Below are 17,099 nucleotides of genomic sequence, written 5' to 3' on the forward strand. Positions count from 1 at the left end.
GATTTGCATTAAAAGTTGAAATTTAAGAAGAAATCATCAGAGATTCATAAATAGAGTATCATATTGCTCTGGTTTGGAGTGGTTCGATGTGACAGAGCTTGTCATATGGAAATAAAAGTGATCCTACTTTTATCCTCAAGAGTTTGTCTGAAGTCATGATCCAGATGGAAAACAGGAAGTGTTTCCTGAGTTTTGGAAATAAGGTGGGAGACTCAGTCCCAACTTGGTGCCCAGACTTGTAGAGCCCCAAGGAAGCCGGGAATCTCCCCATTCATAGAATTATGGACTCATAAGGCTCAGAGCTGAATGGACCTTAGAAATACCATCTGGCTCCACGTTTTCCAAAGAATGGTGCATACGCTCTGGCTAACAAGACTATGAACATTTTATATTTTAATAGTTACATACTTATTTTAATGTGTAGTAGACAAAAATAACTATTTCATTAATCCCATGATTTCAGGCTATTGTTTAAGGTAAGGCTTGTGAAAAAGTGAGTTTTTAAAAAAGAGAAGTATTAGGTTAATCAGAGGCTAAGAAATGGCAAAAATCCTTTCGGTACGTAAAGGCCTGAAGTTTGAGAAACTTAATTTTGTAGCTAAGAAAAAAAATTAGTAATACCTTTACCAAAGTCACTAAAGAAGTTGGTGGCAAAGCTATGACTTGAGCACAGGTCTTCTGACTCCCAGGCAAGTGGAATTCCAAGGAGGGGAGCGCATCTTCCAAGCCTCCTCGACAATTGTATTCATCCTTTGCTGACTGTACTGATCTGTCATCCCTCCATTCAACAAATGTTTCCTGACCAGCAGTGGCCAGGTGTTGGGTGGGATAGAGAAGTGGTGGAAGAATTATGTCACTCTCCCTGTCACCAAGGAGCCTTCAGTCTATTGGTGAAGCAGGCATTCACATGAAACAAGAGTGATCACTATACACTTTTGATCATGCAGCCCCATCAGTCCCCCATTATGATTACTTATTTATAAACCATATGTATCTCTTTCTACACTAGTGTTATATTCAGGATAAAACATACACAAAGTTAGAGACTAATGAGAGTGAGCTAAAAACAAAGTAAGGAGTGTCAATACTTATAATAAAATTTTAAAAGATTGTATTTATCAATGTGACAAAAGGAACTAAATATAAAAAGAAATAAATGCAAAGGAAACTAAATACTTATAGAAACAAAAGGGGATGCAATAAAGGTGCATTAAGTAATACTTTTTAGTATTGAAAAAGTTATTTTTATTTATTAATGGCAAAAGACATTTTGTTCTCTTTCAAAATTATTATTAGTTTTAGAAAAATGTATTTGCATATGTTTTAATGTTGGTTTAACCCTTTGTGATAGACCATTGGATTCAAAGTTCTGGTCCTAAGTTTAGCTTTTAAAAAAATACTTAGTTTTAATGGTTGTCAGAGCTGAAAAAAGAATCTTTATAAAGACATAGAAATCCAAATGGAAGAAATGCAATGTTGGCTATGCTTACTAAACCAAGATACTCATTTAAAAAAAATCCCATCCAGCAATTATGCAAAGGTTTTTATTGAAATTCATCTAGTCAGCTAGTCAGTTTCCATCTTCCTTAATGTCAATTCTTGTAAGCTAATCAAAAGTTGTATTTTTAACAAATGGGTTCAAGATCTACTGAAGCTCTCCTTTCAGAGAATTTTTAAATAGGTTAGAAACTTGTTTCCAAGTTTTTTTTAGGTATGCAAATACTAGAGCATTTTAAGGAAAAAGTATTACATATATTATCTTGAAGAAGAAAATTACACAATAATGGATACATCTCCAAACATCTGTGCTCAAAGTACTTTTGCTATAGCATACGTTACTTTGGCAAAACAAGTTATTTATCACTCCTTGTTAAAATATTACTTTTACCTGGAAAAGATAGATTTTTTTTTTTTAATTAAGAATATTCCAGAGCTTCCCTGATGGCGCAGTGGTTGAGAGTCCACCTGCCGATGCAGGGGACGCGGGTTCGTGCCCCGGTCCGGGAAGATCCCACATGCCCACATGCTGCAGAGCGGCTGGGGTCTGTGAGCCATGGCTGCTTAGCCTGCGCATCCGGAGCCTGTGCTCTGCAACAGGAAAGGCCACAGCAGTGAGAGGCCTGCGCACTGCAAAAAAAAAAAAAAAAAAGAATATTCCAGCTGTTACAGTATGAGAGCCAGTTTCGTAACAAAAAAGTCCAGCAAATTTAGAACAATTTTTTTTTGCAAAAGAAGACTATATAACTCATGTTAAAATCGATTATTTTTAACAAAATACTTTGCCAAGAGATAACCTACACTCCTCTTAGGGTACAAAAGATATTCATGGTCACTCCACATCTTATTACAAAGTGTTGTAAATATTCTACTACTTAAGATGTTGTAATCCATAACGTCCACATATACTGTGTAATGTCACAAGATGCTGAAACAATCAGAGGAGTGAGGGAGTCATCATCATTCCCACCATACTGTGAGCCTGAGGGTCTGACTTAATGAACCAGTGAGGGGCAACAATGCCAAATCCTGAATTAGCTATTTGCAAAAGTTGTGTTACTCTTTAGCCAGATAAAAACACAAGTAGAATTTCCTATTCTTTCTTCATACATCCTACTCTGGAGGTGAACGGATTGGAGACAAATCCAGAAATGATATACATTGCAGAGTTATGTGGTGTAGACTTTAAGAAAAGTGGGCTGGAATGTCAGCATCGGATGAGTGAAGTGATTTGGAAGTGAGAGAGGAGCTGATTAGGGTCCCTATGGCAGGACCTCTGGGCAGCCTCTGGGAAGGCGTGGGCTCCCTTTTGGTCTCTCTTCCCTGCAGGGACTGACAGCCCACCTCCCTGGACAGACGGGGAGCCAGAGCTGCGTGATGGGCGTGGGGAGTTGGAGTTCATGGTCCTCTGGTTCCTAGCAGAGCCACAGGGTCTGGCCTATCTGCCTGCCGCTCTCCAGGGCCATCCACGTCTGTCTTTGCCTTGCCATCACTGCATGCGAGCTCCTGATGGGTCCTAGTTTCCTTGTTTCCCAGGAACAATCCAGCCACCCTGGCTAGGCCAGTGCATAGTTCCTTCAGAGGTCATGGCCCGAGGCCCCGCGTCTACAGTTGGCCCCTTAATGTTGACCCTGAATGCAGCAGCTCTCACGGATCTACAGCCCTTACTCTGGAGGATCAGAGACCGTAGGCCACGGGACTATAAAGACATTTCCTGTTATGCCTCATCAAAACCAGGACCAGGTCCTTCAAGGTTGAGCCTGGAGGGAGTCTGCACTTGGCTGGCCGTCGTGAGACCAAGAGCTCTACGTCTTGTCCTGGTCCTGAGATTCAGCGTCCTCTTGGGTTCTCCTGCTAATTCCCCACACCACCACTTAGTAGTACCTTAAGGACGACTGCTGCTTCCTTTTTTACCCTTTGACCAAAACATAGACAGAAAATACATTCCTTTCCTGATCCCATCACAAAAGTAGAAGATGCTAGGTTCAAGGCTTCCTGATTTCCGCTTAACCAGCTTAAATGCATCCACTCTTTCCAAGTCTGGGGAATAAACCAGGGCCTTTAGGGGACCTGAATTATAGGTGTGACCGTCTTCACGGGTGCATACCTCCTCAGCACCCACACCCAGGACATGTGTCTAGACTCCTTGATTCCTCAAAGTCCAAGTTCAAGACAGGGAAGCCCTAGATGTAGGGAAAGACACGTGCCTCCCTTGTGGTCTCATGCCTGCCCTCTTACTTCTAGTTTTCTCTCTGGGGTTCCTCCTCTTTCTGGAAAGATTAATGCTGGGAATGGCCATCATGAAGATATTGCTTATCTCTTTGGGCTTATAGACCATTAAGGTGTTAATTCAATTAAAAAGAAACATTTATTTTCTACCATGTGCTTGGCTCTATGCTAAATGCTGAATATCTGATGGGGCATAAGACCGACATGGTTCTGTTCTCCATCAGTTTACAGTCCATTGTGGGAAGCTGATGATAGACAAAGGACCACACATATAAATGTATGATTACAAACAGGATCAGCACTTCAAAATAAAAGTCTGGGTTCTATGGTAGACAGCAATAGTGGTGATGGGGTGGGCACTGAAGGTATCTCTGAGGAAGAAATCTTTGAGTGAGGCCTGAAGGATGAGTAGGGGTTACCTAAGGAGACAGTGGGGGAGGAAGAGCCTTGCAGACAGAGGCAAAGCACTGCAAGGCCCCAGAGTTGAAGAGGAACTTGGCTCAGCCAACACCCCAAAGCTGGTCAGTGTGGCTGAACCAGGAGTGGTCCTGATGGAGCTGGAGAGGCAGGCAGGGGCCAAGTCAAAACTAGCCTTGTGGGCAGTGGTGATGAGTTTGGACTTTATCCTAATAGAAATGGAAAACCACTGAAAGTTTTAAACCCAGGGACTGACCTGGTAAGATTGTGTGTTAAGAAGTTACCCTATCTGGGCGGGAACAAGAGAAGAAAGTGTAAGAACAGACAGGAGGCTGCTGAAAGAGTTACACCATTGATAATGGTGGCTTAGAGTAAGATAGTAGAGGATCTTAGAATAAAATGGGAGAAAGAGACATTGACAATACAACCCAGGAAGCCAACGACACTATCAGAAATACCCACGCACAGACCATAGTCAGACCTGGAGGCCTTCCACGTAGTGGTGTGAGGGATCTGACTCTTATCCACTCACAAGAGCCTATTGTTAGCATTTCTGCCCAACTCAGTTCAACGATGTCATTTGGTATCTTGAAATGAGCTGAGGGGACATATTTACACCACAGAAATTAGCAAAGTCTAGAAATCAGGGCTTTCTGTTTTCAGCAATAATCCTGTTTAAGAATCTCATCTTAATCAAGGATGAAGGCATCTCATCCCCTCCTCTGCAGTTTCACCCTTGACATAAACCCAAGCTACTCTTGTTTTTGCCCTAACTTCAGATTTCTTAGCAAGGCTCTAAGGACTTTACAGTTTGGCTTCCTTATATTTTTCTAGCCCTCTCTCATCCACCATGTGCTCCACCCACTTCAGTGTTTCCTAAACATGTTGTGGCTTTTTCGTGGCTTCTGGGACTTTGCACATCCTCTTCCTCTCACAAAGAATGCCCTTCCCTCTCTTCCCTGACACACCATCATCTCCAAGACCTGGCTTGTTTGAACCTCCTTTTGTTCCCACGGAATTAGCTGCTCCCTCTTCAGGGTCCCTATAGCACTTTGAGTCAAAGATCTATGACCCATTTATTGAATTTTGTTTAGTCATTTATCCATACTTCACTTTCACTGGAGATTCTGCTAATGTCCAATTTTCACATGTTCCCTCTTGGTCTCCCCCACTCCAGCCTTTGGATATGGGTCTGATCCATGGAAGGTCCTTAAGAAACACTGGTGTAAGTGGATCTTCTTTTCTAGCTCCATTTTAGCCCCCTAATGCCTTGCTCCATGACACGTGGCCTGTGGACCGGCAGCTATGGCATCATCTACTCATCGCAGTCTGCATTTAATAAGATCTACTCTGGATTCATTAAACACACATTAGAGCTTGAGAAGCATCAGACTTATATTCAAAGAATTCCTTACATCTGCCCCAAATCCTCACGCTGCTTTTAGCTGACTGCTGGGAACAAAACACCATTGCCCTGGCCCTTTATCTTCCCAGTGGCTTGAGAATGTTTCATTGCACCTTTGTGTGTCCTCAACCAGAATAAATGAGAACAGTCTTCTTAATGCGCCAGCCAGCAGGTTCTTCTCTTCTAATCAAGCCCATATGCTTTTTGTGACTCCCTTTCTGGGATGTAAAAATAGCCCCATTACCAACTCCTCCTAGTAGCCTTTCCTCTGTAGCCAAGTTAATTCCAAATAGAACATCTGCAAATTCTATTTTGTTGCCTAATTTAAACCAGACTAAAGCCAATCTGCATAAAAGTTGATGGACTTTCTAAGGCCTCACACCTTATAATTTCCCCAACTGTGGAAGCCTGCGATTGGAGGCTAGAAGAGGAAGGATTTGGTCATCTCTTTCTCTAGGACTGGGGGAGAGTGTTTGTGGCTTTGTGTATTGGGGCAGGGAACTGGGTTGGCAGTGTGGTGGGTGGGTGGAGGGAGAGGGAAATGAGGGTAATGGATAGAGCTGTACTTCCTTGTGCAAAAATAAATCTGCATAAAGGTCTTTTAACCTTAAGCTGAGGTGATAGGTGGCATTAGGGGCTCAGAAGAGGGAGGATGCCAGGCGAGGGAAGAAAAATGGAGTGTCAGGCAATGGGAGAGGGGGATGGGGGATGAGGCATACATCACCAAGAATAAATGGAGAGGTGTATTTCAGTAGCTGCCCATTGGAGCCAATGGCTCAGGACTTGGGGAGAGGCTAAAAGAGCTCATATCTTTGTCATTAGTTGAACAGGGACCCCAGGTGAACTGAATGGAGGGGGCAGCGCAGAATTAAGGTCCAGGGAAGAGCATTTGTCAGACTGGATAGAGAACAGGAAGCAAAATCAACTCTAGATATTTTCAGGAAGTGTCAATATGATCCCATTCAAAATGGCAAGAGGCCTTTTTTTTTTTTTTTTTTTTTTTGTAGAAACTGACCAGCTGATTCTAAAATTTACGTGTGGAATAGCAAAGCACACGCACTGGCCAAATGGTTTTTGGAAAGAAGAATGAACTTGGAGGATTCACAGCACTCGATTTCAAGATTTCCTATAAAGCTACAGTAATCGAGTCAGTGTGGTATTAAGCTAAAGAATACACATATCTATGTTTTGAGCAGGAAGAATCTCATAGAAGGAATTAGATGCTTACATAATCACGGGAAAGGCAGGAGGAGTAGGGTCTAGGTTGGGCCTCCAGGAATGAGTCCTGGAACACTGCACTATCAAACTGCCCCCCCCCCCCAGGGGAGGGACTGTCTCGACCACCATGGAGTCCCCGTGATCCTGGTGTCAGGAATCAGGAATCAGGAAGCTGCCTCCACCTCACATGTCTCTTGATACTCAGGAAACTGAAAAGGAGACTCTGGAACCCTGCTGTATAATTTCCTTGTTCTCCATGATTTTCCTTGTTGGTTTGGGGGAAAGGGAAGGGGAAGGGGGAAAACATCGAAAGGAGCCTTCCAAATCTTGACAGAACCCAAATTACATCCAGTACACCAGCGGTCAAGCACTCTGGAAGTGTATTTCTTAGCTTTCCATCCTCTGCAGTTTAAGCAGTAAAGAAGTAAGGAGCAAAGGAAGTTGAGAAACCAACCCATAGCATCCACCACCTTTCACGATTCTAGGGCTGCAGCTGATTCAGTTTATGTGTACATCCTTCAGGAATCACCTGCCATTGCTCTGGATGGGCAGAGCTCAGTACTAGGTGCTAGAGCTGCAGGGATATATAAGATAAAGGTCCAATAGGTATAGAATAGGTGCAGAAAGTTTGCGAGGGTTTCCTTGTCAACCCTTATGATATCCTGATGAGAAAGGTTCTGTTATTTCTCTGCATTATAGGTGGAGAAACTGAGGCTAAAGCAGGTAGATGACTTACAAGATCACAGAGCTAGTAACTGGCAGACATGGGATTTGAACCCAGCTCATCTAACTCTGAGGCTCATTCTTTGTGTTCTGCCATGCTGCCTGGAAGGTATACATCTGAAAGACATTACAGAGGATGGAAGGAAAAGTATGTCCAGTACCCGTAAGACCAGTCACAACACCCCTTGACTGTGGTTCCAACGGAGGGAGGGAAGGTCATGGAAGTTGCCCCATATGTTCTGCTCTCCCCTGGGGAGGAGGTATTCCATACCTTCTACCGGGAGTTCACTAATCCCTTATTAAACTGCTTTATAGGTCTGGTTACTGTACACTCACTGGGTGAAATGGATTCAGTTAAATTTTCAACACGGCAAGTGTAGTAGGTTGAACTGTGTTCCCCCAAAGATATGTCCAAATCCTAATTCCTGGTACGTGAAGGGAATTGTGTTTGGAAATAGGGTATTTGCAGATGTAATTATGATCTTCCATAATTATGATCTTACATAATTACGTAATTATGTAATTATGATATAGGTATGATCTTGAGATGAGACCACCTTGAATTGGAGTGGGCCCTCAATCCAATGACCAGTTTTCTTATAAAAGATAGAACATGAGGAGACCCAGAGAGACACAGGAGGAAGGCCATGTGAAGATGGAAGCAGAGATCAGAGTGATGTTGCCACAAGCCAAGGAATGTCAGGAGCTACCAGAACCTGGAAGAGGCAAGGAAGGATTATCCCCTAGAGCCTCTGGAGGGAACCTGGACCTGCTAACACCTTGATTTCAGACTCTGGCCTCCGGAACTATGAGAAAATACATTACTGTAGTCTTAACCACTCTGATGTGGTAATTTGTTATGATAACCTGAGGAAATTAATGCAACAGGTAAAGTAGAGCTGTCTTTGATGGAAGAAATTTTCTTTCAGCTTCAGCTGGGTTCTCTTTTTAGAATTTATAATTGGTTTGCAGGCACACTGACCTTCATCCTTTGAGATTGAACATTCAACTTTTTTTCATGTTTTTTTTTTTTAAACCTTTTTCTCTCTGTGAACTTCTCCCTAAATCTCTCTTGCTAATTCAAGTCCTAAATTTCCCCAGGACCATGAGGAAGAGTAGAAAGGTGTGGGCTTTAGAGTCAGACAGTTGTGGGCTTAAGTTCTGATGCTGCTGTGGGTCCTTGGGCAAGTTGCTTAAACTCTCTGGGCTTCGTTTTCCTCATCTGTGAAAATAGAGATAATCTCAATACTTCCCTCATAGGGTGGGTGGATAAGGTAATATACCTAACGTGATGTTCAGCAAATAGTAGTTCTCATTCTTTTCCCCTTTCCTTCAGGACCAAAGTCAGAACCCTCCTCCAGGAAGCTTTCCCTGAGGAACATTAGCTCCAAAGTCCTTTCCCTGCAGTGAGTCACAGCTGCCCTTACTGACTACACCATCAGGCCAGCCTTGAGTGTAGGCTTTGTGCGCTGTTCCCCGAGGTACATGGACCTCACCTTCCGCCACCCATCCTGGGAGGGCCAAGCAATGGCCTCCTCCTCTGCCCCCTCTCTTTCTTTCGTGGTTTTCACCAGCATCTAGCATAGGGCTAGCCACACAGACGGAGCAGGTGTTACCCTTGAGTGGATATCAAAGCCTCTGCCCAGCTCTCGGGGATGTCGTGTCTTTACTTCCCGAGCCCCACTTCCTGAGAGTGACTGTGTAAGAGCTAGACCTGGAAATAATCGAGTAGAAATGGGTTGCCCCTAGAAGAGATACATTATAGAAACGGGGACTGTAGCCTCTAAATGGAGTAGAAGTTCATTAGTCCTTACCTCTCTCTGTGGCAAACACAATAATTCTTTTTCAAAAAAGAAAAAGAAAAAACCTGTCACTCTTGCCCCATTTCTCAGTGGCTTCTGCACAGCCTCACTGAAGGAGAGCCTCATTACGAAGACTTTATTAAGCTTGCGAAAGACGGGGAAGGGCAGTGAGAAGCACACAGAGCTAAACTTGCCAAAATAAATGAACAAAGCACCTCCTGATGCCTGGACCCCTCGGGGACTTCAGCCCAGGAGACCTCGGAGGCTATTAGGATGCAACTTTATTAACTTCACTCAGGCACGTGGCAGTTAGCCCGGGGCGGCTTCAGAAGCTCCTGGCCAAAGCTCGGAATCCAAGTTCACCTCCTCCTCTGTCCTGGCCTGCCTCTGGCTGCCCCTCCTTGAATGTGGTCGCCGCTGCAGCCCACTTGTTCCTCTCGCCTCGAGGCCTTGGGATCAGAGGGTCTGTTGGGGTCACTTTTTATTTAGACGTGCTTCTCACTTGCCTGTACATCTACAGCCAAGCCATACCTAAGAGGAGAGGGGGTGGGAGAGGGAGAGAGAAGAAGGCTGCAGGGAAGGATCACTTTCTGCCCAGTTAGAATGGGCAGATTCTCGTCACACCAGCCTTCTTGACCATTACCCTGCCGCTACCCCAAACTGTCCCCATGCTTGGAAAGAGGTGAACAGGGGGTATGACCCTAGGACGCCTTTGTCCTCTGGGAGAGTCATTGGGGAAGTCACTTCACCTCTGAGCCTCTCTGTTTTCATCTGTGAAATGGGTCCAACAACACCTACCTCAAGGGTGGTCCTAACTTTGAGGACACACATGAACTCTAGCCAGCACCTGGCATGTAGCAGGCACCTGCCTATCACTCCTCCTTGCCTCTTCCTCTCCCATCAGGATGACAGATGTGCTCGTTGGGAACTGGTCTGGGCAGGGGGACCTAGGTGCATGGGGAGCTGTAGGCTGGTTGGGGCACTGCCAGCCTTGACCTCTCACTACAGGCAAGCATGCTCTGAGTTTCTTCAAACCCTTTACAAAGCATCTTCTAGTTCCAGCCTATGCTTCCCTGGGGGGTCGTGTGGTCCCCGTTGCCTTGAAACAAAGGGTCTTACCCTTTAGGACATCCCTCCTTTTAGACGGCAGTGTGGAAAGGGGACCTGAAGTGCCCAAAGGTGCCAGCCCCTTAAAAAATCTCCTCCTGCATCTCTCTGGAGCCTTTGAGTTTGGACTGTGATGGGACAAAGTCAGAGTTGAGAAGGACTCAGATGAATCCTACAGGGACATGCTGGGCAGCGGGGGTGGGGGGTGGGGTGGTGATGTCTGGCCTGGATGGGGGAGGGAGGGGTGGGGTCACATGTGTTCCCACAGCCATCTGTCAGGGTGGGCACAGTCGGGGGTTCTGGCAGAGGTGGCCTGGCCTGCATTGTGGTGATTAGGGGACCCTGGCTTCCACCTGCCGGGGGTCCCCTCCCAGCTTCAGCTTTTACTTGTTGAGAAACTTTAGGCAAGTTGCTCAATCTCCCTAAGCCTCCGTTGCTCCACTGGTGAAATGGAAATAGTGATGGAGCCAGCAGATGAGAGATCGCCCAGCCCTCGATGTGTGTTGCTATTCTTGTTTTAGTTTAGTTTTAGTGTTTTTTGCTTGTTTGTTTGTTTGTTTGCTTTAGTTGGGATGAGGAAACTGAGGTTTGAAGACATGACCTTACTCCAGTTGGCTCTGGAGACTAGGGGACAGGAAACATGAAGAAGAAACTTCCCAGGAGATGTAGACTAGTAGGACGATAGACAAGTCGTAAATTACCATATGCCGGGTGATTTGTGAGTTAGGAAGGATGGATAAGGTCCAGGAGGGAGTATATCGTTCTGTCTTGTGGATGAGGGTTTGGAGATGGCTTGATAAAGGGGGTGGCAGCTGTGCTGAGTCCAGCTGGGAGGGTGGCAACACTGACAGGAGACAGATGCTAATCTGTACACTTTCCATGACATCTTGTTGCTGTTTGCACAGTGCTGCCTGCCCATAGGAACCTCCAGTGCAGGTGGGAAGAGCAGCTATTATCCAAGGAGAGAGTAAGATAGGGATGGGACTGGGTGTCACAGGGGGGACAATACCTCTGGCCTCCTCACCTGGGTGCCCAGCGACTTTATCCCAGTTTCAGGTCTCTGGGAGAAGCCTTATTCTGCTTAGGCCTTGGTTTCCTTATCCAAGGGAAGAGGTTGAGTTCCATTTCAGCTCTGAAGTTGTAGGGGTAATTAATTCCCATTAAAAAGTTCAGGGAACTTTCACAATCTCAGAGTAGTAACAAGTGAAGAGGGGGCAAGTGAGGACATCACCCACAAGGGGTGGAAGAGGGGGGACTTGGGGTCCTTCAGAGGAGTGGGGTGTATCTGAGCCTTCAGGTTGAGGGCAAGTCTGGAGCTACAATCCAGAACTCCTGATTCAACGGCTCATTTCTCTTTATGTCGCATTAGCTACCTTTAGTCATATGATTTGGCCTTGTCATATGATTTTATGAAAAAATATTTCAGCTCCTATTCACCTCTTTGCTGGGTGTCATCTCCCACCATGTTAAATGACAGGGCAAGGTTATGACTGAGTGAGGTGTGTGTTGGGACATGTGGGACAATGTGGGACTGCAGAAGGCATTTCAGATCCAGCAATTTGGACATGCGTGGGGAGGTGAGCAGTTAAAACTTGAAGAACCTTCAAGTTGATTCGTAGAATGGAAGGATGATTTCTCTCTGGGCTCTGATTAACTCTGTAAAGGCTTCGCAGAATCCCACCACCGTGGAACGCAGCCCCGAGCTCATTCACCTCAGGGATGGCAAATCCATGGCACACGTGCCACAACTGTTATTTGTGCCCATGGCAGGCATCATTAATGGATCACAGCACTTTTTCTTAGTGAGCCAGGATACAGCCTTGGCATCTCTTTCAATGTAGTGTCCCAGCAGCCACTGTCAGTCAACTGGAGGGGACGTGCAAGGGAAACTCTGTCTGCCCTCGCTGATCTAGTCCAATTTCTTTTATGTGTAGGTGGAGAAACTGAAGCCCAGAGAAGACTTGCTGAGGCCTCTAATTCAGGTCATGGTAGTCCCAGCATTAGAACTGTGTTTTCTTATCTCCGAATCCTTTGCTTTGTGTACCAAACCATGCTGCTTCATCTACGTCACTCTGAAAAAAGAAGTGCAAAAGATGCACTAATGAATTGCTCATCACCTGCCAGCGAGCGCCAGCTTGTCTTCTTCTCCACATCAAGGGTTCTTGCTCCGCCTTAATGGATGATTCGTTTCACTGATGGCCTCCCAGCCTTCTTTAAGTCCAACTTTGGTGAATTCACCTTCACCCTCATGATTTTCTGCTACCAAGTCTGGGGTACCAGGCAGGCTGAAGAGTGTCCTTAGGGAAGGTGACAGGAGAAGGGGAAGGGCATTTTCTAGTATTACTTCCACAGGTTGGGAATCTACAACTGGCAATGGCCCTGAAGGTTTTTTCATAAACAATCATAATTATAAGAAAGAATCGCAGGATCTCCAACACAGCTGCACATCCTCATGAGGAAGTGATTTTATTTTGACTTACTGGAAATTTGGGTCATTCATGCTTCTCTTCATTGTTACCCTGTCCAGGTTCCATCCAGAAATCATTTTCTCTGAAGAGTGATCAGCCAATTGCTAAACAGGGTAGGATCTTTAAATTGACCTTCGGTCTGAAACATGTGAGTGTGTGAAGCTGAAAGAGGGAGCTGTGACTCACAGTTCCCCAACAACTGGCTGATCCCCCAGGGCAGCTAATTGCATTTGGAAAACTAAGGACTTGTCCTGGTCTTCCCTTCTGCCGGCTCTGAACGCTGCTTTCAGGAACTACCAGCTCAGTCCAGCTCACCCCAAATCAGCAGCCTCTTCTCTCCTTTTTAAAAAATATTTCATCTCAACTTTATTATTTTTTATTAATTAATTTTTATTGCAATATAGTTGCTTTACAATGTTGTGTTAGCTTCTACTGCACAGCGAAATGAATCAGCCACACATATACATACATCCCCTCCCTTTTGGATCTCCCTCCCACTTAGGACATCACAGTGTATTAAGTAGAGTTCCCTGTGCTATACAGTACGTTCCCATCAGTTGTCTATTTTATACATAGTATCAATAGTGTCTATGTGTCAATCCGAGTCTCCCAGTTCCTCTCACCCCACCCCTTTCCCCTCCCCCTTGGTATCCATACATTTGTTTTCTACATCTGTGTTTCTATTTCGGCTTTGCAAATGTCACCTATACCATTTTTCTAGATTCCACATATATGCGTTAATACACGATATTTGTTTTTCTCTTTCTGACTTACTTCACTCTGTATGACACTCTCTAGGTCCATCCATGTCTCTACAAATGACCCAATTTCATCCATCAACAGAGGAATGGATAAAGAAGATGTGGTACATGTATACAATAGAATATTACTCAGCAGCCTTTTCTTTAGCAGAGGGTTCCTTTGGAGAAACTCACTTTGGCAATAATGACTCCACATGGTGCCTTGGAACTCTGGTATTTTCTGTAGTGCTATCTAATCCTAACTTACAACAGTTCTTGTTGGCAGTCCATCTCACAAATGGGAACACAGACTGTATCGGGGAAGCTGTGAGGTCTGTCTGGTGCCACACAGCAGATTGGTCTCCAACACAAGACAGGATCTGAGGCCCCTGCCTCTGAGCACAGTGCACCCCTCCCACCTCTGCAAACCAAGACTGGTCATGTCACCAAACAGGCAGACTCAGCCCAGGTTGGACAGCTTCAGCTTGTTCTTGCTCCATTTACCTACTCAGCTTAAGAGAAGAGGACCATCTCTGGGGATGGCTATAGAGCATCATTGCTGGGCATGTTGAGCTTGGCTGATCCGGAGTGTGTTCCTAAAGATGCTTATTTTAGTAATGGCGGTAATTGGTGATGCTGGACTCACTCTCATCCTCAAGCATCGTCGCAGGGAGAAGCGTGCACTTGGACAGAGTATTATCTTCTGAGTGCGTAGCAGTTATTTCTTGAATACCTCCCATCTCACAGACATGTATAAAATAACACCTATATACGTGGGCCTGAGGTTTCAAAAGCCGTCTGCTGTATCCATCTGCTTGGAGGTAGTCTTCACCTAAGTTGTTCAAGACAGAAGTGTCGTTTTCATTCATTTTTCCTTTTAATGAGTGTCAACGAAGGAGAGTCCTTAACAACTGTGGGTCAACCACTTTAGCATTTAACAACCCTCATGGTCAGGAAATTAATCCTGACGTTTAACCTAAATTCTGCTTGTTGACTGTTTCCTCCATTCCGGACTCAGTGGAGCGAGGAACAGCTGCTCACCATTCTTCCTCTGTCCTACCTGGTCACAGATGAAGACTGCCACAACTTCAGTCTTTATCCTTTTCTTCGGGCTCAAGAGTAACAATTCACTTGAGGGTTTTGCCTTTCTTCCTAGGACCTGTTTGCGAACTTATTCTAAATCTTTTCCATATTTCCCACATCATTCTTGAATTGTGATAGTTCAAAGCAATCCTGATTAAGTGGCTCTGTTTTATCCTAGAACAAGCCCTATGCAACTTTCTCTCCACTCCCAGGCAGTCCCTTCCATTAAAAATAGTCCGACCCAAATGACTTGCAATGTATTTGTATATGCTTTGTGGTCCACTATGGTTCTCTGCTTTTCTTGTGTGTGCCCTTGTTGTATAGATTCTTTACCTATTATTTCTTTATCCTGAGTCTGGATTGATTTTGTTTTTTAAAGAAGTCTGCTTAACACATTTCCCTGTTGAATTGAATCTTGAAGATTATAGCCATGCCAGCAATATGGGCCACTGATGTTAGATGTTACAGAGGATTCTCCCACATTTTCTTCCTGTACTTACAGATTACTTGCATGCTTATTCTCTTGTGGTTTCAAACTTGAAAAACAAAAATAATAGTATTAAATATTTACTGTATACCCAGGGGAGTACAGATCGATGTTCCTGTTCTCAAACGTTAAGATTTTTTGATTATACAGGATGTTTACACAGGACATTTTGAGAGCATAATTTAAGATGGAATATATTCAGGGGTGGACTGTGTAGTACCAGTGATAATGATGAGAGTGAACATTTGCTGGGCCAACTATCTATCAAGCATGTGCTAAGCACATTATGTAAATCGTTTGAAACAGATCATTAACGAAATAAAAATTCCAAGAAAAGATAGATTGGTGAGGGATAGAGCTGTCAGAACCGTGTTCTGGAAGAGGTATGACTTGAGTTGGGCCTAGACCTGGCACTGATGTCCTTGCTCCAGGTTCATTGCCTTTTCTATACATGGTGCTTGCTGGGTTTGTGAAGGCTAACATTTTTAGAGACAAGAAAATTGATGGATATTTTTAAGCTGAGATGTCTCGTTCATGTTATAATGGTATGTTATTTAGCAGATGACCCCTGCCTTCATGAAGGGCCATTAGCACAGGTGAATTTGGGGCAAGGGGTGGCTTAACAGGATGTGGGCCAGATTTTACAAAATGATTTGCCATTGACAAGAAGGTAACAGGCAAGAGGCTGTCGATAAAAGTCTGTTCTCTTAAGACTCCATATACCTGGTCCATATTCATCCATGCGTGTACTCCCAACCCAGTTAAGAGTGAGAATGTCTGTATTTTTATTGCAAATTAAAAAATGATACTTGAAGGAATCAAATGTCAAGCCTCGAGATTCAGCCTCTCGCTCTGGGAGCAGAATTGGAGCAAAACCCCTCAAACTAACTCAGTGGGAAAATGAGGACCTGTGTTGAGCTGGCCCTGTTTCCCGATTTACTCACCGTCTAAAAAGGAGAGACGTAAAGACACATTTCTTCCTGTGGCTCAGACAGGCTCTACCTGAGCAACTGCTGCCCAGCAATACCTGCATTCTAAAACAGCATGTAGGACTGCCCTGGTGGCGCAGTGGTTAAGAATCCACCTGCCAATGCAGGGGACACCAGTTCGAGCCCTGGTCCAGGAAGATCCCATGTGCCACGGAGCAGCTAAGCCTGTGTGCCACAACTACTGAGCCTGCGCTCTAGAGCCTGCGAGCCGCAACTACTGAAGCCCGCGCCTAGAGCCCGTGCTCTGCAACAAGAGATGCCACCGCAATGAGAAGCCTGTGCACCGCTACGAAGAGTAGCCCCCACTTGCCACAACTAGAGAAGACCCAACACAGCCAAAATTAAAAAATAATAAAAATAAATAAATAAAACAGCATGTATTCAAGCCACTTTTGTGTGCCAGGAGCAGGAAGGAGGGTGAACCCTCCAAGTAGGGTGAGGGACCCAGAAGATGAGGGGGTGACTATGTCTCCAGTGAGTTGTGGGCCATTGGAGCAGTCAGGTATGAAAATAAGTAACAAGATGTGCAGTGAGAGGTATGTTAAAATCAGAACCCTCTATCTGATAATGCTCTCTCCATTCCATTGCTCCAGTGGAAGGCAGTTTCCTGTCCTCTGAACAAACCCTGTGCCACAGTACTACACTTACCTGATATTATTCTTATTATATGTATGTGTATATATGTATGTGTGTGTGTGTGTGTGTGTGTGTGTGTGTGTGTGTGTGTGTGTGTGTGTACACAGTACATGCCTACCTCCTCTCCTTGGCCATGACCTCCTAGAGGGCAGTCCTTTCTGCTAAGGTCAGTCTGTGTCCCCAGTCATTTTAGCATTTCCCACAATGCCTTGTGTAATAGGCTCATCGTATTTGCTGACAGATGAGAGAACGAATGAATGGTGATGGGATGAGTAGGGCTGTAGGTGTTAGAGAGGGG

Source organism: Orcinus orca, chromosome 7, assembly GCF_937001465.1.
Source record: "Orcinus orca chromosome 7, mOrcOrc1.1, whole genome shotgun sequence".
NCBI lineage: Eukaryota > Metazoa > Chordata > Mammalia > Artiodactyla > Delphinidae > Orcinus > Orcinus orca.